The sequence below is a fragment of the Ambystoma mexicanum genome, chromosome 5q, assembly GCF_040938575.1.
Source record: "Ambystoma mexicanum isolate Mex_15411 chromosome 5q, UKY_AmexF1_1, whole genome shotgun sequence".
In the NCBI taxonomy this organism is placed as follows: Eukaryota; Metazoa; Chordata; class Amphibia; order Caudata; family Ambystomatidae; genus Ambystoma; species Ambystoma mexicanum.
Window position 1 is genome coordinate 999,608,364 of NC_090933.1, and position 25,872 is coordinate 999,634,235.

Genomic DNA, 25,872 nt, shown 5'->3' on the forward strand with positions numbered 1-25,872 from the left:
TACTTGTGCATTGATGCACAGTTTTAAAACTCGTTCCGCACCTGCTGTTTTCGAAATAAAATTCTCTAGTTGACTCAATCAAGCTTTTGCTCTCTTATCCAACTCTAAAGGCATAACTTGACCGTCTCAAACATTACATTATTTTATCTCTACAATATTTTGCTTCTCTAACAGTAGCATTGTAGAGTTAAATGTGTTACACTCTGCAAGTGTGCACATTAAAGCAACACAAAAGACATAACATCAGACGGACGGCACTCTACATGAAACATGTTGGAAATCAGTCTTCCCTTTAAGACTGCTTTCGCATTTTCCTCAAGAACACCTATACAAATCTTATTAAGCGTTCTGCAAATGTTTCTGATATTCTAGTTTGTTGTCATGCTCCACTGGTAAAATTAACAGGCGATGTAAAGTAACACCTCCTACTTCAAAAGCTGCAAAAACTGTTGGAGCAGTTACAATACATGACAAAGGGGAATCTGTTATGTTTTGGATCATAGCTCTTATTGCATTAATTAAAAAAGATTTACTTGTTCTTGCTTGTCCACTAACATACAACAATACAGGTTTGCATTGCACACAAGAGAATTCTCGCTTGTCATGCAGTAAAAAATGTAAGAACCTATCTTTAATTTTATTATAAACTTCTTTTTGCTCTACATTAAGTTTACAAACAATTCCATCAGAATTCACATCTGCCACTTTACTTTGTTGCATTGCAATTGCTACTTCTCCCTAGCAAGCTCAACATAATTTTGAATAATTGGCTCACCAATAACATTTTGACTTCCTGCTGCAGAATCTTGACTGCCCTCAGTAGTCTCTTTTGCTAATTCAGCTGCCAAAGGTTCTTCTCGACGTAGTTCTTTCTCCAGTAACTCCAAATATTGGTCACATTTTGGATATGTAATTAAGCATTTCTTTTAGCAAAAAATTATTTGTCAACAGTTTCAAAACTTCCAAGTAAATCACGCACGCCATTGGAAGAACAACTGCAAAATACAAAAATAAAATCATTCCTTTTTCTATGCACTTTGGCAAGACAGTTTCAGGTGGTTAATGAGACCTGCCTTTTCATGTCTCACTAGACAACCACTACATCCATGTACTTTAAACCGTCCTCTGTCACTGTTTGCTTCCATATTTCGATATGAGTAGCGTTGTGCTACTTCATATAAACAAAGTTCCTCCAACAATTCAGATCAGTTTAGATAATATGAGTACCTGCTGAGTGCCTCTTTGCCTGCCGTGCTTCCTGGTGGACCTTACTTACTCGTTTGGACTTGTTTGAACTTATTATGCCAATACAACATTGCACGAATCAAGAAAACAGAAAAAATGGTGTCACTGCCTAAGCTCCACCCCCTTTTTTGGCACAAAGATACAAATACAGGCACCAGCATGCACCAGCGCGTGTGCACCAAGCGGAGTACCTGCTGAGTGCCTCTTCGCCGAGTTCGGGGGGGCGGCTCTCGAGCGGGTATTCATATAATCCACGGCGTAGTGCTGTGCCCATGAAATTGATCAAGGCAGTTTCTCGCTTCTTTTTAATTTTGGTAGCTTTGCGAGAACTAAGGAAGCAATATGTAGTGCAATATTCCCACATTGAAAGCCGGCATGCCATGGAACCTATGCCTCCCTGCAAAGGAGCGAGACCACGCTCACACTCTGCCAACGGGTTGAATCGAGCGTTAAACATCGAGCGGACATTCATAAATATTGGAAAGACTTTCATCCAGGGCATGTTGCTACTACAAAGCAAGCATCGGTTATCAAAAGGACAGTGCCAGAGACATTGCAAACAGAAATGGCCACTTAAATTCACCCGGTGAGGATTATAGATTCAAGTGTCATGATGACAGATAGGGTAGCAGCAGTTACTCCTGCCATACATCCCTCACCAACAAATAGCATGTTATTAGAAGATGTTGTGGCTATGTTTGGAAACACTGCCACTAATTCGACATCCCTTCCCATGTCCAATGATGAAGTAGTAATTGAGATAGGCTTCCAAAATTCAGGTTTTTCGGAAAAATCAATGTCTGACAATTTGTCGAGATCTCCTGTATTATTTGTTGATGTCATTCTTCCTAACATAAGTTCTTTTGCCTCTTACATTGCTCCGACCCCAGGGAAAATGACAAGTGTCCCTATGATGCCACATACTGTGACTCAAATGGATCCTCTATCCAAAGAAGTAGAGGTCACTTTCACCACGATGAACCTAACATTACAGACAATGACCAAGCTATTCGATATATTAGATGATAAGATGAATAAGCAATACATCCAAATAGAAAAAAAACATTTTCAATGGCAGGCTGAAATGACCTTGCACCTTCAGAATAAAATGGAAGGGAGCAACAGCCAACACATTCACCACGCAAATGGTATCTCTAAAAGCTCGCAAACAACAGAGGAAATAATAGTGAATCAAACTCCAAGCGCAATACCTACAATTATTGGAATCGTGCGAGATACCATTAACATTCCTGACATATCCAATGCGGTAATAACGCTGGCGGAAGATACTCAGCCAGTTTAATCTAAATCACCTAAGAATAAAAAAACTGCCTACACGATCTTTGCAAACTCCAAAACAGATCTTAAAGGAACACATGCACAAACTAAATTACCCAAAAATCAAAATTAACAGAGTAAATACACTAGCTGAAAAACAAAACAATTTTTTAAAGCTCTTACTGTTCCAAAGCAAACAAAAAACTCTATAATAGCCTCTACGGCCATCTCAAAAAAATATAATTGACAAGATTTAGCCAAAGCACAAAGTGAGACACAGAGCCCAATGAAATACCAGCATTATCCTATGCACCGCTAGATGATGTAGTTAAAGCAACTAACCTGTTGGAGGATAATGTTAAGCAACCCGAGGCAGTTGTTGATCATCGCAAGGAGATTTGTATGGCTGTGGATGCCTACATGGTGGGTCGTATGTCTACAATGACGCCGTCCAGAGTGGCAAACTTAGACAGTGTGGTAACAATTTTCCCTAAATCTCATACTAGCGCAGATAAAGAGCACTTGACGGTCTCAAGTGTTGGCCCCATTGATTTCTCAAATTGTTTTTATCCACAGAAGATAGAGTTTAAAAAGGCGTCCCCCCATCCTATAAAAAACAGTTTACTCAGGCCCCGACTGAACACCAAGTTGACTCTCTTGGTTTACCACAGATTACTACGAACCATGCAACTCCACCAAACATGTCTCCTCAAGTGCTACAGCTTTTGCAAACAGCCTTAGCCAATATCATTAGTACAAATGTTGTACGTGGTGAGGTTGCGACTAGCAAATCATGTGGTGGTGGGAACAACAAAATGGTCTCCAAAGCTCCAATTAAACGGCCAGCTTTATATTCTTTAACTTTGGCCTGTCGTCCACATCCAACTACACAATACAATCTAAATCGAAAATCTGTATTAGTAATCTTTTCTGACATTCCACACCTGGAAGACATCATGTCCACAGACATAGCTTTTGGTGAATTCACAAAGGGCACAGATGAGATCATCTGTAAGAATTAGGATGAATTCCAGACTTATACAGAAAACAATTTGGTTGGCAAAAGAATGCTTATTCAATGTGGGGTTCACACTTTCCTCGGAAGAGGTCCAGCCTATTGAAGGAAATATGGCCAGAAATAAGGTCAATGATGAAATACCCAAATCACCAATAATATACACAAGTAAGAAATGTTTGACCCAAAATGCATGCTCCTGTAGAGAAAGTGGAGCTAAAAAATAACTAGCTATCCCAAATAAAAGCTGCAATTTAACTCTAGCTAGCTGGAACACAAGAGGTTTCAAACATTTACTAAACAACGCCAATAACAATCTCTCAGAACATGACATTGTAATGTTACAAGAGACATGGCTCATGAATCCGCCCTTGTGGGATGGATATGATATTTTTTTTTAATCTGGCAAGTAGAGCCAACAATGGGCGCCCTACATCAGGCCTACTTATGGCCATCAAAATCAAACCTGGCCCTCTCTCAGAATTCTGGGCAATGCCCAATGCGTTTATGCAAATGTTGAAAATAACAATTCACAGGGTAATTCATAGAATTTCGCACAAAAGTGGTGCACGTGGCTGGCGCACAGTGTGCGCGTGCGAATGTCTGCGCCAGCCGCGTGCGCTAAAATCGATTTCCGTGCACAGCGTATTCATGGATTTTAGCCTCCAAAACCAGCCGTGGCGCAGAGTGGCGCAGCGACACTGCAGCAGTGCCAGTTACGCCCCCAAGAACGCCCTCGCGCAAGGAAAAGCCATCAAAATTCCCAATTCAGTGCAAAGGGCTGCGCTAACCCTGGACCAGTATACAGGGCTGCCGAACAGCAAACGCTGAGCAGGGAACGTGTATTACTGGGGTGCGCGGGAAGTTCCACATGCGATTTCAGCAGGGTACATGTATTTCTGGGGTGCGGGGAAGTTTAACATGCGATTTCAGCAGGGTACGTGTATTACTGGGGTGCGCGGGAAGTTCCACACGCGATTTCAGCAGGGTACGTGTATTTCTGGTGTGCGGGGAAGTTTAACATGTGATTTCAGCAGGGTACGTGTATTACTGGGGTGCGCGGGAAGTTCCACATGCAATTTCAGCAGGGTACGTGTATTTCTGGGGTGCGGGGAAGTTTAACATGCGATTTCAGCAGGGTACGTGTATTTCTGGGGTGCAGGGAATTTTTTTACATGCGATTTCAGCAGGGTACGTGAATTATTGGGGTGCGCGGGAATTTTTTTACATGCAATTTCAGCAGGGTACGTGTATTACTGGGGTGCGCGGGAAGTTCCACATGCAATTTCAGCAGGGTACGTGTATTTCCGGGGTGCGGGGAAGTTTAACATGTGATTTCAGCAGGGTACGTGTATTACTGGGGTGCGCGGGAAGTTCCACATGCAATTTCAGCAGGGTACGTGTATTTCTGGGGTGCGGGGAAGTTTAACATGCGATTTCAGCAGGGTACGTGTATTTCTGGGGTGCAGGGAATTTTTTTACATGCGATTTCAGCAGGGTACGTGTATTATTGGGGTGCGCGGGAATTTTTTTACATGCAATTTCAGCAGGGTACGTGTATTTCCGGGGTGCGGGGAAGTTTAACATGTGATTTCAGCAGGGTACGTGTATTACTAGGGTGCGCGGGAAGTTCCACATGCAATTCAGCAGGGTACGTGTATTTCTGGGGTGTGGGGAAGTTTAACATGCGATTTCAGCAGGGTACGTATATTTCTGGGGTGCGTGGGAAGTTCCACATGCGATTTCAGCAGGGTACGTGTATTTCTGGGGTGTGGGGAATTTTTTTACATGCGATTTCAGCAGGGTACGTGTATTATTGGGGTGCGCGGGAATTTTTTTACATGCAATTTCAGCAGGGTACGTGTATTTCCGGGGTGCGGGGAAGTTTAACATGTGATTTCAGCAGGGTACGTGTATTACTAGGGTGCGCGGGAAGTTCCACATGCAATTCAGCAGGGTACGTGTATTTCTGGGGTGTGGGGAAATTTAACATGCGATTTCAGCAGGGTACGTATATTTCTGGGGTGCGTGGGAAGTTCCACATGCGATTTCAGCAGGGTACGTGTATTACTGGGGTGCGCGGGAAGTTCCACACCCGATTTCAGCAGGGTATGTGTATTTCTGGGGTGTGGGGAAGTTTAACACACAATTTCAGCAGGGTATGTGTATTTCTGGGGTGCGCGGGAAGTTCCACACGCGATTTCAGCAGGGTACGTGTATTACTGGGGTGCGCGTGAAGTTTCACACGCGATAGGCCCTGTGCGAGTGGGATACGTGTATTTTGGGGGTGCAGGGGAGTCCTACACGTGAATTGCCAGTGAGGGTACTCCCAGGTGTTCCCTCTACACCCTCCACGGCCCATGCAGGCAGCCCACACCACAGGGGACTACCCTGCACCCCTGGTCATGTCCCGCAGGCAGCCCATCCACCATGGGCATGTCCCCCCAGCCAAGCCACATGTCACCTTGCATTAGCGATCACCAATGCATCACCGCCTTGCACACCCACCCCCCAGCAGTGCAGGGCACCTGCCAGCAGGCCCCCACTCATTTCCCACTCATGTCCCCTTGCACCACCACCCCTCGCTTGACATGATGGAATTCGCGGACTGCCACCCCCTCCGCGCTGATGGCGGTCACGATGTCCGTCCAGATCCTGGTCTGTCCTTCCTTGTTGGCGCGTCTTGTTCCGAAGAGGGCATCATAATGCCCCAGGACATGCTCAACCAGGACACCAACTTCGGTGGCAGTTAAGCTGGTGGCCCTCTGCCTCTCTGGCTGAGGGTTGCCAGTGGTGCCAGATGGAGATGTGCTCGACATGGCAACCCCAGAGGCAGGAGTGGGTGGGCAACTGGGTCCTGGGGCTGGGCTGTGGAGCGATGGAATCCCAGTCGGGAGTCTTCTGTTCCAGCAGGGGTGGACACAGCAACTGGACCCCTGCAGATGGCTGACGTGCAGGCACCAAATAGCAGGGCACGTGGGCAGCAGGCAATCAGGCAGCAGCAGATGTCAGGTTGGAGCGTGCTCGGGGCTCTAGGGGGCAGTAATTCAGCCTTCTGGGCAGGAGCGTGGTCTTCCGTGTGTGAACGCGTGGCCAGCTTGATACGGAGTGATTTGGCACGTGAAAATCTTGCACGTCAGCGTGTAATTCGAGGAAAGGCCCTTAGCGTGTAAGCGCGTCAGCGCACGTACGTGGTTTCATTGGACCAAAGGCCCTTAGCGTGTAAGCGCGTCTGTGAAGTGACGCGCGCGGGTGTTTCCCTCATAGCACATGATGACAGAGCACACGTGGAAAAGCTGCACGTCCGAGTGTCAGCGCGTGTAATTGGAGGAAAGGGCGCGTACACGCGTAAGTGACGTGTACGTGTCGGCTGGTTTAAAAGGTACGTGTAGGACACTATTTCCTTGTACGTGCTTTTTGTGGAGAGCGAGTGGGTGGATTCTGTACTTCTTGTCGGTTCACACGCAATTTCGTACTCCCTGTTACCTCTGACAGCTTTCATTTTTCTACTTTTTTTGGGCCTGTTTCCTCAAACAGTGTTCACTTCTCCTTTTGTCCTGTCTCCTCAGACAGCGTACAATTCTTCTTTTGGTGGGGTGTTGCCAGCGTATTTTTCACGTTCTTTTTCCAGGCAGACGGTGAGTTCCGCACGTACTTAGCTACTGTGCTTGCCCCGTGTGTCGCTTACCCCTTCAGAGGTCATTGTAGGCTGTGTGTATTACGCATACGCTTATTTTTGTGTTTCTGGGTGCCACAGCATAGTGTGGGTTTATTTTTCCACGCACGTGGTCAACGAGGGGTTGCGTGCACGTTTATTTTTGTGTTTGGGCTGCCTGTGGGTTGCGTGACCCGTCATCTTCCCCCAGGGGTCTCAGACAGCCTTGTTAGAGCACTAGGGTACGAATTCCATCTAGTACCCTACCCCTTTGACCCCCTGTTAGGCGGAAACCTGTGCAGTTCCCTCTGGGACCACTGCAAAAGATTTAGGACTACAGGTGTTTGGCAGTAAACCCACTTGGTAGCAGTCTGTACCACACAGATTCACTTGGTAGCTGTGGCTGAGCAGTCAGACTTCCCTCAAGAAGAGTTAGGCAGTATGTGGAGTATACAAGATAGGGCAATCTACACAGTAGAACAAGCAAACACAGAACAAGACTTCGGTGTAAAGATATAAAGGAATTTATTTCTAACGACACATCTATATAAAACACTCTGGCACTAATACGGTAAACAACTTCAATCGCAATTACTATGAGAAAAAAATCAATCCCCCTAACAATAGTTCGACAAGTCTAGGTTCAACGGCATCACTTATTTGCAGACAGAGGTTATGCTTTAACCTAGATGGCACTCTAGTATTCGTTAGGATGGGAGAGAAAAAGGTGGGTTAAGAAATCAACTCGGTACCAATACATGTCAGAACAAAGATGTAAGGCAAGAAGACAAGAACCACTGTAGAGTCCAAAGTTCAGAGGCCAGGCCCACTCGGAGAGAGGCAAGGCGATATGTCCCAAAAAGTACCTTAGTGGAGATGCGTTCGAGTCTTTGTAGCAAATTGTTATTGGCAGATTGGACCAGTTCAGAACAACACGCTAGAGAAAGCTTGGAGGTGACCCTATGGAGAGGCGAGGATTAAGACACCTCACTCTATCCGGCAACAAGGGAAGCCAGGCGGAAACAGTACCTTGATTGTGGAGCGACAGCTCCGTCGGGGGCAGTTGTTCCTGGTGGTGGATGCACGTCCGGTCTTTGCCAAGAGAAGAGATGATCTCGTCGTCGAAGGAAAGTTGAAGATCGTTGCACCACCAGGGAAGAGACCAGCCGCGGAGTGCTCCGTCACAAGGCACCACCTTTTGGTCGCGGTGCAGGGGTAGTAGCTATCCAGTTGCCGAGGTGCTCTGCACGGGCAATTCGACCACTGCGTCCTGAGGCGAAGAAAAAGCAAAGGGGACTGGTTGTTCCCACCAGTCAGGGGAAGAGACTCTCCGGCAGGGAGATCTCCTCTGTCGTCGGGAAGTGGTGAGTCGGTTCAGCAGGGCTCCACCTGAGGTGTCGTCATTGCAGGTCGGCTCAGCTTTACCCTCGTCGGATTCTTAGGTCCTGTGGCGACTTCTGAAGATCCAGTCCCAAAAGCCCTGCTTTTATGCAGAAAACTCCCATTCATTCAGCCTAGCTGTCATTCAAACACGCTAAGTGGTGAGCGGGGAGGCTCACCACTTGGGCCAATCACAGCGACCGGAGTTGGCAAGGCAACTCGGTCCAGGGTGCCTAAACCCCCTCCCACACCCCTGTGGTAACCCAGACAGAATGGCACCACTTTGGAGGGTCTCTGTACAGAAGCCTGCCAAAAGTGGAACAAAGGGCTCAACCTTTGGTTTAGGAGTCACAGAGACGAACACAGATGCCATTTTAAAAAGCCGAGTTCTGGCAGAAAATACCATCCGATCGACTTATTTAAGATAAGTAGACCGGTGGTATGTTAGAGATTAACGAGAAAATGTATCAATCTCCAACAATGGGACGAACCCCATAGGGTTACATTCGGGGTCGAATATAACAAGTAGTTTCCACTGCCACCAGCCAAAACTTGACGAGGGGGGACGGGACAGTGCCCCCTCGAATAACAGACCCAGGAGTAATCGAATTACCCCTACTAGTACGTCCAAAATAGGATGGTTTGTATTAGTTCTGTTAGTAAATTTAGGTCTAGTAAAGCCAATGGTGACTTTACATGCCCGGAGAGACAGTAGTCAGTCCCCGGGTATGAAGTCTATGATGGAGGTCCGCTAGGACGCCCCAGTGTTACGGCACGGAGGGTGCGGTGTAACACACATAGCAAAACATATGAGACCCTATGGAGTAAAAGACCCCATCGCCCAAAGAACACATTGACATTCCAAGGAATTACACACATTCATGTCCAAGAGTGGGAGAAAAAGAGTCTCACTCTTCCCAGGATGGAAAAAAACAAACTCCAGAAATCCAGCAAAGCTGCTGGGGGACTCACTAGGTTAGGAAATTCAGCCTAAACCAGACTAAGGGACAGGAGGATTTAATCCACTCTTGGATGAATCTCATACCTCTAGTCGATGACATACATCCTAGAGAGACCATCAGCATTTTGGTGGTGACACCCTGACCTGTGCTCAATGCTGAAATCAAACCCTTGCAGGCAGATCGACCATCTCAATAGTTTTGGGTTTTCCCCTTTCATTTGCATTAACCATCTCAAGGGTTGGTGGTCAGTCTGAATGGCAAAAGTAGAACCATACAAGTACGGCCTAAACTTCTTCAGAGCCCACACGATAGCAAAGCACTCTCTTTCGATTGTTGCCCACCTTGTTTCAGGATCCTTCAGCTTGCGGCTGATGAAGCAAACGGGGTGCTCCCTACCTTTCCCATCCAGTTGACTGTGTACGGCACCTATCCCTACATTGGAAGCATCTGTCTGCACAATGAAGTGTTGGCGGTAATCAGGAGCTCTGAGTAATGGGGCTTGGCAAAGAGCCTTTTTTAGGTTTTCAAAAGCTTGATTGCACTCCTCGTTCCATCTAACCTTTTTAGGAAATTTGGGCGAGGAGATGACATTCAGTGGAGAAGCTATGGTCCCATAGTTCTCTATGAAATTCCTCTAATACCCAGTGAGGCCTAGGAAGGCTCTCACTTGGGTTTGAGTAGTAGGTGTTGTCCAATTTTGCACAGCTTCAATCTTACTGAGCAAAGGCCTTATTTCTCCACCTCCTACCTCATGTCCAAGATAGACTACCTTACTCTGTCCAATTTGGCATTTACTCGCCTTTATGGTCAGATCGGCTCGTCCAAGAGCCTGCAAAACATCTCTCAGGTGGGTTACATGTTCTTCCCAGGAATTGCTGAACACTGCGATGTCATCCAAGTATGCCATGCAGAAGTCCTCATTCCCATTCAGAACCTGGTTTACCATCCGTTGAAATGTAGCAGGTGCATTATTCAGTCCGAAAGGCATTACCTTAAACTGGTATAAGCCAACAGGGGTAGAAAATGCAGTTTTCTCCTTGGCATGGTCTGTCAGGGCTATTTGCCAATAGCCTGACGTCAAGTCAAATGTGCTGAGGAACTTGGCGGCGCCAAGTTTATCCACCAACTCATCTGTTCTTGGCAAAGGGTGGGCATCAGTCTTGGTGACTGCATTAAGGGCTCTATAATCCACGCAGAATCTAAGCTCTTTAGATCCGGCCTTTGGTACTAACACAACTGGGCTAGACCATGGACTAGTAGAGGGCTCTATTACCCCGATATCGAGCATCTTGCTGACCTCACCTTTTATGTGGGTTCCTACATTCTCTGACATTCGGTATCCTCTGCTTTTGTCTGGCAGACAGTCACCAGTGAGTATGTCGTGCTGGCCCCAAGGGGTCAAGCCTGGTGAGAGCGAGAACAGAGAGGCAAACTGATTCAACATAGATTTGCACTCTTCTTGTTGCTCGGGTGTCAGATTTGAAGAGAGATTTACTCCTTCAACTTTTTCGTCCAAAGGTAAGCCTCTGAGGAGATCCGGAACAGCTTCACTCTCTTCTTCTTCCTCGGATGATGCCAGAAGCAATGCTCCTACATCAGGTCTTGAGACATACGCTTTGAGTCGGTTGGTGTGGAAGACTGTCGGAGCCTCCTTGGGATTGCCCAAGTCCACCAGATAGTTGACCTCTCCCAGTTTACCCGAAACTCTGAAGGGTCCCATCCATTTGTCTTGCAAGGCCCTCTGTCTTGTTGGGATCATAACGAGAACGAGCTGGTCTTGAGCGAACTCAACCATGTTAGCCTTTTGATCGTGCCAGTGCTTGACCAATGCTTGTCCAGCTTTCAAGTTATCGCTTGCTTCCGTCATCATGTGCGACATTCTCCTCCTGAGACCTATCACGTAGTCAGTCTCTCTGACTGGCTTGGGGGAAGGAGCACTCTCCAACCCCTCCTTAATCAGGGCCAATGGACCTCTGACGGGATGACCATAGAGAAGCTCGAAGGGAGAATAACCTACTCCCTCCTGAGGGACTTCTCTATAAGCAAAGAGAAGGCATGGCAGTAGAAGGTCCCACTTACGCTTAAGGGGTTCCTCTAAGACACCTATCATGCTCTTCATGGTTCGGTTGAACCGTTCTACCAGCCCATTGGTTTGTGGGTGGTAAGCTGTTGAGAACTTGTAAGTAACTCCACAGGTTTTCCACATGGCTTTCATGTAGTGGGACATAAGGTTTGACCCCCTGTCAGAGATTACTTCCTTAGGAAACCCGACCCTAGTAAAAATACCAAGGAGGGCCTTAGCCACAGCCGGAGCTGTAACAGTCCTCATAGGAATTGCCTCAGGATACCTATTAGCATGGTCTACTACAACAAGTATAAACCTGTTGCCTGAGGAGGTTGGAGGATCAAGGGGACCAACAATGTCAATCCCTACTCTCTCAAATGGGACTCCCACAACTGGGAGAGGCACTAAAGGTGCCACATTCTTGGAGCCAACCTTACCAGAGGTCTGGCAGCTCCTGCAGTGTTTTTCCACTTCGGCCCCCATCTTCGGCCAATAGAAGTAGAGAGAGAGCCTTTCGTAAGTCTTCTTGAAACTCAGGTGACCAGCCAAAGGAATCTCGTGGGCTAACTGCAAGAACTGTGGTCTGTTCTCTTGGGGTACTACAAGTCGTTTGTAGTCTCCAGGTGCAGACTAGGTCGGTTCACGGTAGAAGAGGCCATCTTCCCAGTGCAACCTGTATTTCCCAGGCTCTTGCCCTTCAGCCTGAGCTTCTGCCTGGTGGCGAAGACCTTCCAGAGTTGGACATTCTCTCTGTCCCTTACTGAAGTCTGCCCTGCTGGGTCCACCTTCTGCTAGTAAAGACTGCAGCTCAGGATGGTCAACAGGATCCAGATCTCCAATGAGTTCTTGGCCGTCCATTAGCTCTTCCTCAGAGTCTAACTCTACCACACAGGGTTGGGACCTCCCTCTCAGCCTCAGCTGGAGGTGGAGTTACGGGTGTAACGTTGGACAACCGCGGGGAAGTCCTCGTTGGCTGCACTGGAATGCTGGCTGCTGGTTTCGGGATAGAAGCCTTAGGTTTCCCTTTTGCTTCTGATGTCTTGGAGACAGCGGCCGACAATTCCAGTGGGGCAGGAGTGATTTCTTTCTTCATAATCTCCCCGAGAGTACTGCGCATGGTCCTCTCTCTTGCAGGTCTGGTTATCTCCTGTAACCGTTTACTAGGAGGTCTGGTGGTATGCGATACAACTCCGAGAGTTTTCAAATCGTTACCCAACAGTACGCGTCCTGGTACCTCACTCTGTATGCTGACAGGTATCTTCACAGTCATGTCGTTACACTGGATGAGAACTGGTAATTGGGGAAGCATCTGCACAGGCCCTCCAGCTAACTTGGTGAGGCGTTTGGGTGCCTTAGCAACATCCTCAGCCGGAAAAAATGATTTGTCCACCACAGTTATGCTGGCCCCAGTGTCGCTAATGGCAGGAGTCTCCTGACCATTCACCTGGACACTGTCCTTATAATACTCTTTAGTATTATCGGGGATAGAATTATAGACATCTAAATTCTGTTGTTCCCACAACCCCAGAGATACTAAAGAAACGCTGGCTGAGACTCCGATGGGTTCATCAGCTAGCAGTAGAAAGTTTACACTTGCCATTTGGACTTCCTCCTCTGGAGCGAAGGCTAAGGAGACAAGCTGGACCCCTGAAGGTTTACCCTTACATCTGGGATCTCCTTTCACGTGGTCAGTCGAGCCACAAAAAAGCATTTACCGAATGCTTTCTGGAATGGTGGCTTGTTCTGGCCTCCTTCCGATTTGGCACCAGAAGACACACTATTCTACTGCGGTTTTCCTTGTGGCTTACCCTTCTGGTTTTGTTTGGGGCCCTCTTTGGAATTTGAGTTATTCAAATTCTCTTTTGAGTCTTTTTTAGGCTGTTTTCCCTCATCCTTTTTCTGAGTTGCCCCAGAATCCTTATGAGTAGCCCGGTTGGCAACCCATAAGTCAGCAGCCTTAGCCAGCCTCCGGGAATCCAATTCCTTCGAATCAGCCAAGTGCTGTCTGAGCTCAGGAGAACAGGCATCATAAATAGACACCAACATAAAAAGATTCTTCATACCCTCATAAGTGTTCACTTTGTAACCCTTAATCCATCCCTCTAAGTTTTTCAACCCTTCACTCACCCAGGTAGCCCAAGGGGTACCATCATGCATAGTGAGGGTTCTAAACCGCTTAAGATACTGGGAAGGGGTCTTCCCGAACCTAGCTATCAAAGCTAGTTTCACACTTTCGTAATCCTTCTTATCCGCCTCCCCCAACTCCATTACCACATCAGTCGCAACAGGGGGGAGCCTAGAGAACAACCAGGGAAGTAAATCATTTCCAGTGATGTCCTGGAGCCCATGATTGTACTCAAACAGTTTTAACCAATCCAACACATCCAATCTCGGTTCATACATACCCACTAATTCCTTCGGCATCCGGGGTCTTTTGGGACTGGAGCTCCTAGAGGAACCAGAGGAGAGATAAGCATTTTCCACAGAGAATTTTTTCATCTCTAACTCGTGATTAAGTTCTATTTCCCTGGTCTTAACTCAGCTTGCTTCTGCTCAGCCTGGGCATTCATCCGTCTGAACTCGAGCTCTTGGTTTCGTTCAGATTGAGCCAAGAACCGTTTGTATTCTAATTCGAGCTTCATTTTTTCAAGTTCAAAATAAACAGGGTTACATGTGGGACCTGGTATGGGCCCCGTAGGTACAGCTGGTAAGGCAGGTAGAGGAGCAGGGGAGACAGTTTCGTTAGCCTCTCCTTCCTCTTCAGCCTCTTCATCACTATCATCAGAATTATGATTTAGATCAACACCATCACTGTTATCTACATTTGCTGGAGAAGTTGGTTCCTCTGAACCAGTACCCAGACTTTGGTTCGCCAGCAATCTCTCTATTAGTTCTAACTTCTTGCCCCTTACAGGAAGATTCTCTTGCCTACAGAGAGCTCGTAAACTCTCAGTATTTTCACCTGACAACGATTCTTGACTGTAAGCTTCCATAGTAGACATGTTTTTGAAAGTTGCTTTTTAGTGCTAAGCTTTGTGGTTAGTTATCCTAAAGTGTCAAAAAGCACTCTAAACTGTATACTCGATACAAATCCCACCGCTGTACACCAGTGTTAGGCGGAAACCTGTGCAGTTCCCTCTGGGACCACTGCAAAAGATTTAGGACTACAAGTGTTTGGCAGTAAACCCACTTGGTAGCAGTCTGCACCACACAGATTCACTTGGTAGCTGTGGCTGAGCAGTCAGACTTCCCTCAAGAAGAGTTAGGCAGTATGTGGAGTATACAAGATAGGGCAATCTGCACAGTAGAACAAGCAAACACGGAACAAGGCTTCGGTGTAAAGATATAAAGGTATTTATTTCTAACGACACATCTATATAAAACACTCTGGCACTAATACGGTAAACAACTTCAATCGCAATTACTATGAGAAAAAGATCAATCCCCCTAACAATAGTTCGACAAGTCTAGGTTCAACGGCATCACTTATTTGCAGACAGAGGTGTATGCTTTAACCTAGATGGCACTCTAGTATTCGTTAGGATGGGAGAGAAAAAGGCGGGTTAAGAAATCAACTCGGTACCAATACGTGTAAGAGCAAAGATGCAAGACAAGAAGACAAGAACCACTGTAGAGTCCAAAGTTCAGAGGCCAGGCCCACTCGGAGAGAGGCAAGGCGATATGTCCCAAAAAGTACCTTAGTGGAGATGCGTTCGAGTCTTTGTAGCAAATTGTTATCGGCAGATTGGACCAGTTCAGAACAACACGCTAGAAAAAGCTTGGAGGCGACCCTATGAAGAGGCGAGGATTAAGACACCTCACTCTATCCGGCAACAAGGGAAGCCAGGCGGACACAGTACCTTGATTGTGGAGAGACAGCTCCGGCGGGGGCAGTTGTTCCTGGTGGTGGATGCACGTCCGGTCTTTGCCAAGAGAAGAGATGATCTCGTCTTCGAATGAAAGCTGAAGATCGTTGCACCACCAGGGAAGAGACCAGCCGCGGAGTGCGCCGTCACAAGGCACCACCTTTTGGTCGCGGTGCAGGGGTAGTGGCTATCCGGTTGCCGAGGTGCTCTGCACGGGCAATTCGACCACTGCATCCTGAGGCATAAAAAAAGCAAAGGGGACTGGTTGTTCCCACCAGTCAGGGGAAGAGACTCTCCGGCAGGGAGATCTCCTCTGTCGTCGGGAAGTGGTGAGTATGTTCAGCAGGGCTCCACCAGAGGTGTCGTCGTTGCAGGTCGGCTCAGCTTTACCCTCGTCGGATTCTTAGGTCCTGTGGCGACTTCTGAAGATCCAGTCCCAAAAGCCCTGCTTTTATGCAGAAAACCCCCATTCATTCAGCCTAGCTGTCACTCAAACACGCTAAGTGGTGAGCGGGGAGGCTCACCACTTGGGCCAATCACACCAGAGTGCGACTGGAGTTGGCAAGGCAACTCGGTCCAGGGTGCCTAAACCCCCTCCCACGCCCCTGTGGTAACCCAGACAGAATGGCACCACTTTGGAGGGTCTCTGTACAGAAGCCCGCCAAAAGTGGAACAAAGGGCTCAACCTTTGGTTTAGGAGTCACAGAGACGAACACAGACGCCATTTTAAAAAGCCGAGTTCTGGCAGAAAATACCATCCGATCGACTTATTTAAGATAAGTAGACCGGTGGTATGTTAGAGATTAACGAGAAAAAGTATCAATCTCCAACACTGGGACGAATCCCATAGGGTTACATTCGGGGTCAAATATAACAAGTAGTTTCCACTGTCACCAGCCAAAACTCGACGAGGAGGGACGGGACAGTGCCCCCTCGAATAACAGACCCAGGAGTAATCGAATTACCCCTACTAGTACGTCCACAATAGGATGGTTTGTACTAGTTCTGTTAGTAAATTTAGGTCTAGTAAAGCCAATGGTGACTTTACATGCCCGGGGAGACAGTAGTCAGTCCCCGGGTTTGGAGTCTATGATGGAGGTCCACTAGGACGCCCCAGTGTTACGGCACGGAGGGTGCGGTGTAACACACATGGCAAAACATATGAGACCCTATGGAGTAAAAGACCCCATAGCCCATAGAACACATTGACATTCCAAGGAATTAAACACATTCATGTCCAAGAGTGGGAGATAAAAAGTCTCACTCTTGGCAGGATGGAAAAAAACAAACTCCAGAAATCCAGCAAAGCTGCTGGGGGACTCACTAGGTTAGGAAATTCAGCCTAAACAGAGAATTCTCCCTAACACCCCCAATTGCACAGGACAATAATTTACTGCTCCTCCCATACGCACAACAACATCAGTGCCATGGTTGGGAGGCGACCAAGCGGTAAGGGAGGCAAAGGTGGCCAACCTTCAAAAGGGGGACGTGGTGGGCACAGTAGGGGATGTGGCCATGATTTTCAGGGTGCCCGTAGTCCCCCATGTGTGGAGGACCAATCAGGGACACCCATGCCCGCCCCCCATGGTTGAGGGAAATGTGGGTGAGACCATCCCAGCTCAGCCCCTGTTGTACCAGCCCATTGTGGCACCTGACCTGCCACAGGATGACTCCCTGGCTGACTTCCAGGTCAGCAAGTCTAGGCCACGTGTGGCGGTGCAAGTTGCCACTAACGCACGTGGATCTGGGGCAGCTATGTCATCTGCTGCCCCAAGTATGCAGGGTGGTGAGGCTGCAGGGGCAGCTGTAGCTCCATCCGCCCCAGCTCTGACTCTCCCAGCCAGGACAGTGTCGTTCCTGGTCCACTGATGTTCCCCCTGCCAACATCACACTTCAGACAATACCTGCACCAAGTCCTATGGTCAATGTGCATTCGCACACTCCAACAACCCAGTCCACCGGTGATTCTTCCCCTACTGACCAGAGCAGCGTTAGCCACTCTGGCTCCGCTCCACCTTCTAAAAAGAGGAAGAAGGGTGCTCTGGCACGACAGGCTGAGACCCCAGGCACGGCTACACACTCCCGCACGTCAAGGAAGCCTTGCTTTAATGACGCAGAGCTTAATGCACTTGTGAGCTATGTGTTGCAACATAGCCACGAAATGGTGGTGACTGCAGGGTCCAAGACCACACCTGGTCAACGTAAGGCACACTGGCAGACCATCGCCAACGACATAAGTGCCCTTGGATTTGTGAGGCGCTCAGCTGATGATTGCTACAAGCGGTGGAACAACCTGAAATGCAGAGCAAAGGACAAGCTGGCCTCAAGTCATGCTGCTACTCTGGTGACTGGCGATGGGTGTCCACAAGAGGACAACAAACTCACTGAACATGAGTCTGTTGCTGGGACCTTCGTCACAGAGGAACAGATCCGAGGTGTGGGAGAACTACCCGATTATGAAACATTGTCCGGTGAGTGCCCATGTGTAACGCTCACCTGGTTCCCACGGAGGCGCGGCGTCGAAGGCGCAGACCTCTGAAGATGGACAGGAAGGGCCCCTCTATTCTGGCTTCCCTGGCTCGTTGGATACCCTCCTGTGCGTGAAAAGGGAGTATTACCAACTGTGGAACAATGCTCAAGCCTCCCACTACCTTCCAACCCTCCACGATACCTCCTCCACGATTCCCCGTGAAGCCTCACCTTAGGGTTTGGAAGGATGAGCTCTCTATCCTGCTTCTGATGCAGGGGCGCGTTGAAACCCAGTTACTTCACTGGATTGAGGATTGATGGGAGTTCAGGTAAGCTTGACTGTTCAGGTAAGGCGCTGTAAAAGTTCTGTTCAAAAGTTCAAGCTTAATAATAATGTTCGTTGTCTAATTGCAGCAAGCGCTAATGCTTATGTCTTTTTCCCCTTAGGGGCCGGGGTTCGGAGTGCCGGAGATATGGCGCCGACCCGAAGTGAAACAGTTCTGGATGAGCGCTCAGGTAATGTCTTTGCATTCGCTCATTCAATGTCTTTGTCTTTTTTCCCCATAGGGGCCGGGGTCCGGAGATGCCAGGAAGCGGCAGGACCCGAAATGCAGTGGGAATAATCCAACAGGTAAGACTTAAAAGGAAACTGAGCTTTCCTTATTCCTTTTCTCCCTCTCACCTTTGTTCTTGTCTTTTTTCCTCTAGGCGCCGGGCCGTAGCTGAATCCGGAAGATCGCTGCTGAAGATGGAAGCGCTTTGCAAAGGTGAGTAAAATGCAGCGCTGCAGCAATCGAAACAAAATGCCTTTAAAATGATGTCTTCCTTTTCAGGGCCGTTGGAGAAATGACTCTGGGATGCAGATTTAGCAGGTAAGGGCTTTTCTTCTCCTATTCTCTTCCTTTCTCCCCTTGCAGGTGTTCCAGGGTGCTGGCAGGCGTGGCTGAAGTCAGGATGCAGGAGCTGACACGGTGAGCGTCCAGCTGCTAGGTGCAGAACAACGCGAAGCATGTGTGGCTGTTCGGGTGGGGTTTAAATAGCCTTGGAAGAAGTTCCTGGTATGTATCCTTCCACCAATCAGGTATGTATCCGTCCCCGACCACACCCGGGTGGTGAAGTAGTCCTACAGGTTAAGTAGTCCCATTCAGGCCTCAAGAGGGCCTGGATGAAGCAGCAAGGTCTGCATCAGGTAAGTGTGCACCCAAGCACTTAAACACATATCCTCTTCTGTGAGCCTGGCGCCTAAGGCGCCAGGACTGGGGTCCACTATGAGCCTGGCGCCTAAGGCGCCAGGACTGAGTCCAAAGGGCCCCGACTTGGGCCCGCTGAGACTTCCCTGGGGAAAATGATGTCTGCCTCTGGGGTTGCTGGGCCCGGCCTGGCTCCTTAGAGGTAGGCATCATGACAGTACCCCCCCTCAAGGCCCCTCCCAAGGTCTTTTCCTCCGGGGGTTTTGGTTTGTGCGGGAATCTTCGATGGAATCTTTGAATTAATCGTGGTGCGTGAACATAGTTACTGGGTTCCCAAGATCTTTCCTGAGGTCCATATCCTTTCCAATCAACAAGATAGAAGAGTTTCGACTTAACTATCTTGGAATCTAAAATGTCTTTCACTTCGAATTCTAATTCTCCATCAATTTGGACAGGGCCTGGGGGCTCAGACAGTCTGGTTCCAGGTTGTACTGGTTTTAGAAGAGATGCGTGAAAAACGGGATGAATCCGCATGTTGGATGGTAAATCGAGTTTAAAGGCCACTGGGTTGATAATAGCTTTGATGGGGTAAGGCCCAATGAATCTGGGATTAAAAGTTTGCTGACCCTTGAGGGGTAGATGTTTAGTTGCTAGCCATACCTGATCTCCTACTTGGTAAGGAGGAGTTTTACTTCGGTGCAAATCAGCGTTTTCTTTATATTTTTTCTTGGCTTGCTGTAAGTGGGTTGTAGCTTCTTTGAAGGCTTGGGTTATTGTGGAATGTAGGTGATTTACTGCAGGCATCTCCAGGGTCAGAGGTGGATCTAGGTCAGAGGTCCGAGGATGGTGACCATACAGGGTATAAAAAGGAGTCTGTCCGGTTCCAGAATGCACTGAATTGTTGTATGCATATTCTGCAATCCAAAGGATGTCCTTCCAATTCAACTCGGATTGGTGTAACATGCACCGCAGATATTGCTCGAGAGTCTGATTGGTTCTCTCGGTTTGTCCGTCGGTCTGGGGGTGGTGGCTGGTGGATAACCGCACGTCTATTTGTGCTAGTTGGCAACATTTCTTCCAAAAGTGGGAGATAAATTGACTTCCACGGTCTGAGACTAATATGGAAGGGAAACCATGTAACCGCACTATATTTTCCATAAATTCCTTGGCCAAGGTGGAAGCTGACGGCAATCCTTTTAAAGGGATAAAATGGGCCATTTTGGAGAATAGATCCACTATTACGAGAATCGTGTTGTAACCACCACAAGGAGGCAGGTCAGTTATAAAGTCCATTGACAAGGTGTGCCAAGGTGCTGGTGGAATGTCCAAAGGTTGAAGTAGGCCGGCTGGCCTTTTCTTTTGACTCTTATTTTGGGCACAGATTCCGCAAGACAACACAAATGACTTTATGTCTTTTCTCCAAGAAGGCCACCAGAAGTGGCGTTTGATCTTTTCTTCTGTTTTCGCGATACCGGGGTGTCCTTCCATTAATGATTCATGATGACGGGTAATGACAAGTTCCTGCAATTCTTTACTTGGCAGAAATAACCGCTCTTGGAAGTAGGGTAAATCATCCTTAACGGTGTAGTGAGGACCCTTTTGACTCCATTCCAGTAAGGCAGAAGAGTCAAAAAGCTATTTTACTTGAGCTTGGATGTCCTCAATGGTTTGCAATGAAGTCAAGCCCAGAATTCTTTGTTCCGGTATGATTGGCACAGGTTCTAAACTCGAATTGGGTTCTTCCATGCCTATCCGGGATAAGGCATCTGCCGTACCATTCTTGCAGCCAGGGCGATAGGTAATTACAAAATCAAATTCCGCAAAGAATAAAGCCCATCGGAGTTGTCGCGAAGATTGAGCTTTGGCCGTCTTTAAATACTGCAAATTTCTGTGGCCCGTAATTACGGTGATGGTGTGTCTTGCACCGAGAAGATAGTGACGCCAAGCCTTGAAAGCTGATTTAATAGCCAGTAGTTCTTTGTCGGTAATTGCGTAATTGAGTTCAGGTGGAGAGAATTTTCTGGACCAAAAGGCTACAGGGTGTAGTTGGTTAGTTTCTGGGTCTCTTTGCGACAGGACAGCTCCCATGGCCGAACTGGATGCATCGGTTTCCACGATGTAAGGGAGATCTGGGCGAGGGTGCTTCAATACAGGTGCAGAGGTGAATTTGGTTTTCAGGTCCTGAAAGGCTTGTTCAGCCTCAAGAGTCCATTCAAAGTGTTTATTTTTCTTTAGGAGAGCTGTGATGGGTTGAACAGTTCGAGAAAATTCCGGGATGAACCTTCGATAGAAATTGGCAAAGCCAAGCATGCTTTGCACTCCCTTCACAGAGCTAGGAGATGGCCATTTGAGAATGGCGTCCACTTTCCGCGAGTCCATTCGGATTCCTTGAGGTGTCAGGATGAATCCGAGAAACTCCACTTCTGTGGTATGAAAAACGCATTTTTCGAGCTTGGCAAATAATTTGTGCTGGCGCAATTTCTCAAGAACTGCCCTAACATGGTTTCTGTGATCAGATTCTGAGGAGGAATACACCAGGATGTCGTCAATATAAACGATGACACAAACATCGATAAGTTTCTGAAGAACATCATTCATGAAGTACTGAAAGGCGGCAGGTGCGTTGCACAAACCGAAGGGCATTACTTGATATTCGAAGAGCCCAAATTTGGTGCGGAATGCAGTCTTCCACTCGTCGCCCTCTTTTATACGTACCAGGTGGTAAGCTCCTCGGAGATCTAGCTTGGTGTACACACGAGAATCTTTTACTTGGTCGATAAGCTCAGGTATCAGGGGCAAAGGGTAACGATTCTTAATCGTTATCTGATTTAGGGCGCGGTAGTCAATACAGGCCCTAAGGTCTCCTTCCTTTTTAGGTACGAAGAACAAAGCGGAAGAGACTGGTGACTTTGATGGGCGAATGAAACCATTGGCCAGGTATTGATCCAAATACTGGCGCAAATGCAGGTTCTCAGGTTCAGTAAGAGCATAAATCCTACTACAAGGTAGTTGTGCATTGGGTACCAAGTCGATTTGGCAATCGTAAGATCGATGGGGAGGTAAGGTGTTAGCCTGCTCTTTCTGAAAAACGTCTTGGAATTCTTGGGATTCAGATGGTAGCTGTATAGGGGTGGAAGTTACAGAGGCTAGACCCATAGCTGGATTCCTTGGGTAACAGGTTGGTTCACAATCAGGAAAAGTTATCTTCTTTGCTCGCCAGTCTATTCTCGGATTATGTGTTTCTAACCAAGGGATTCCAAGAAGTACTTGAAATTGTGGGGCCTTGATCACATCAAACACGATTGCTTCCCGATGTCCGTCCTGACCCACCAGAGTGATTTCAACTTTGGAATGCGTTACAGGCCCTGAGGCTATTTCGGTTCCATCAACTGTAGTAATTACATCTTGGGTTACTTTCGGGCGGAGAGGAAGCTTAATCCTGGAAGCCAATTCACGGTCTATGTAATTTCCAATAGCTCCACTGTCTATGTATGCTTTTATAGCATGCAACTGCTGAGGCTGTTTTGGGTTCACAAGCACCATTGGCATGACAAAATGCGAGGTCAAAGAGTTTGTTTTCAAGCTCGGCAAGCGGACCCCTACGCTTGTCGGGCTAGGTCGTTTCCCGAACCAGGTGTCAATAACTCGTTATCAGTGCTCCAACCACCTTCTTGGGTGGTTTAACTGGACAACTTTGAAGAAAGTGACCGGAAGTTCCGCAATACAGACAAAGTTGCATTTGTCGCCTTCTCTCTCGTTCCTTCTGCGTTAATGGTCCTTTAACACTGCCAATTCGCATAGGTTCGGAAACGTCAGTACTCTTGGAGTTAACGTGGGTCTTGATAGGTACTCTGGTTTCATACTTGAGCCGATCTTCTTTTCTATTTTGAAGTCTGTGATCAAGTTGAACCACTAAGTCTATGTAGTCTGCGCAGGCCTGGGGTGGATCTACTATCTGAGCTATAACATCTTTAAGCTCTCCGCGCAGGCCTCGATGAAACAATGTGATCCTTTTATTTTCAGGCCATCCGGTTTCCACAACTAGTCTATTAAAGGTGGCGATATAGGACAAAAGATCCTGATTACCTTGTCGTAAGGATAGCAGTTCGTTGTCAAGGGCCTGTCCCTGCGAGTGTCGAGCGAACAATCTTTCCATGCTGGCCTGGAAGCCCTGGAAATCCCGGAGAATGGGATCATCCTGATTTACCAATGGAATAGACCAATCGGCAGCACAGCCACTGAGGTAAGATAGTACAAAGGCTACTTTGGTCTGGTCGTTGGGGAAGGCCCCGGGCCTGCATAAAAAGTGTAAACGGCATTGGTTCATAAAAACGGCATATTTCTTGGGATCCCCCGCAAAACGTTCCGGCGGGGCCAAAGGCATGTGTCCAGGTAGATTGATTTGTACCGGGTTATTCGAACCCATTGTTGTAGAAATATCTCCGGAAACAGGTAAAGGAGTGTGCTCTGCCTGGCCCTGCAATAACCTTTTGGCCAGATCATCAGTTCTTTCCTTGGATAGGATTAGTTCCCTTCTGAGAGCATTAGTCTCCTGGCGGGCTGAGTGCACTTCTGCCCGTAATTCCCCTAAAAGATGGACCAGCTGATCTGTCTCGGAAGTCTCCATAGCGCCCAGGTGGGAAATTGTGGTAAGGCTTCGCGTTCTGTAACGCTCACCTGGTTCCCACGGAGGCGCGGCGTCGAAGGCGCAGACCTCTGAAGATGGACAGGAAGGGCCCCTCTATTCTGGCTTCCCTGGCTCGTTGGATACCCTCCTGTGCGTGAAAAGGGAGTATTACCAACTGTGGAACAATGCTCAAGCCTCCCACTACCTTCCAACCCTCCACGATACCTCCTCCATGATTCCCCGTGAAGCCTCACCTTAGGGTTTGGAAGGATGAGCTCTCCATCCTGCTTCTGATGCAGGGTCGCGTTGAAACCCAGTTACTTCACTGGATTGAGGATTGATGGGAGTTCAGGTAAGCTTGACTGTTCAGGTAAGGCGCTGTAAAAGTTCTGTTCAAAAGTTCAAGCTTAATAATAATGTTCGTTGTCTAATTGCAGCAAGCGCTAATGCTTATGTCTTTTTCCCCTTAGGGGCCGGGGTTCAGAGTGCCGGAGATATGGCGCCGACCCGAAGTGAAACAGTTCTGGATGAGCGCTCAGGTAATGTCTTTGCATTCGCTCATTCAATGTCTTTGTCTTTTTTCCCCATAGGGGCCGGGGTCCGGAGATGCCAGGAAGCGGCAGGACCCGAAATGCAGTGGCAATAATCCAACAGGTAAGACTTAAAAGGAAACTGAGCTTTCCTTATTCCTTTTCTCCCTCTCACCTTTGTTCTTGTCTTTTTTCCTCTAGGCGCCGGGGCGTAGCTGAATCCGGAAGATCGCTGCTGAAGATGGAAGCGCTTTGCAAAGGTGAGTAAAATGCAGCGCTGCAGCAATCGAAACAAAATGCCTTTAAAATGATGTCTTCCTTTTCAGGGCCGTTGGAGAAATGACTCTTGGATGCAGATTTAGCAGGTAAGGGCTTTTCTTCTCCTATTCTCTTCCTTTCTCCCCTTGCAGGTGTTCCAGGGTGCTGGCAGGCGTGGCTGAAGTCAGGATGCAGGAGCTGACACGGTGAGCGTCCAGCTGCTAGGTGCAGAACAACGCGAAGCATGTGTGGCTGTTCGGGTGGGGTTTAAATAGCCTTGGAAGAAGTTCCTGGTATGTATCCTTCCACCAATCAGGTATGTATCCGTCCCCGACCACACCCGGGTGGTGAAGTAGTCCTACAGGTTAATTAGTCCCATTCAGGCCTCAAGAGGGCCTGGATGAAGCAGCAAAGTCTGCATCAGGTAAGTGTGCACCCAAGCACTTAAACACATATCCTCTTCTATGAGCCTGGCGCCTAAGGCGCCAGGACTGGGGTCCCTATGAGCCTGGCGCCTAAGGCGCCAGGACTGAGTCCAAAGGGCCCCGACTTGGGCCCGCTGAGACTTCCCTGGGGAAAATGATGTCTGCCTCTGGGGTTGCTGGGCCCGGCCTGGCTCCTTAGAGGTAGGCATCATGACACCATGCGTGTGTGTGTAATGCATGTGTATGTTGTTTGGGTGACGGATTCTGATTGAGTGGCAGGTGAGGGTGTGTGTGACTGAGTAGTATGGGTCACTCATGTGCTTCATCCAAAACATTCTGCGGCCCTGAATTTGGGTGTGACACTATCCCTTCTGCCCACAGTAGTAATTTAGCGCAACATTACGGCAGTTGCCCTTGAGGTGGCATCATGCAACAACATTGTTTGTATTTTTCAGTGTTCTTTCAGGCTGATTGTTTCAATTCTCCCACTTTTGCAACACATTCCTCAGCCCTATTGTGACATATGTGACATGCTTCTGTCAGTGAAGAACCCCACATAGGCCCACATGTGTCACCTTGGTAGTTGAAAGATTTGACCATTCAGGCTGAATGAGTCTTGTCCTGATCACATGATGTTTTTGGGCCTGTTTGAATGTGGAACATGCTAGTTGTTTCCTGTCATGTTGAAGTGCACAACCATTGATGTGTACATGGCCCTGCAATCACTGTATTTTTGTACACTGGATGTGTTGCAGTGTGTGGCACATGGCGTATCTTTTCACACTATGTGGCATTTTTCATCTCTTCATGTCCATCTCACATGGATGGGTGACAGTACTCATTCACTGACATATGGATGTACTTGTGGAATGTACCATGGCTATGGTACATGCCATCAGTGGGATGG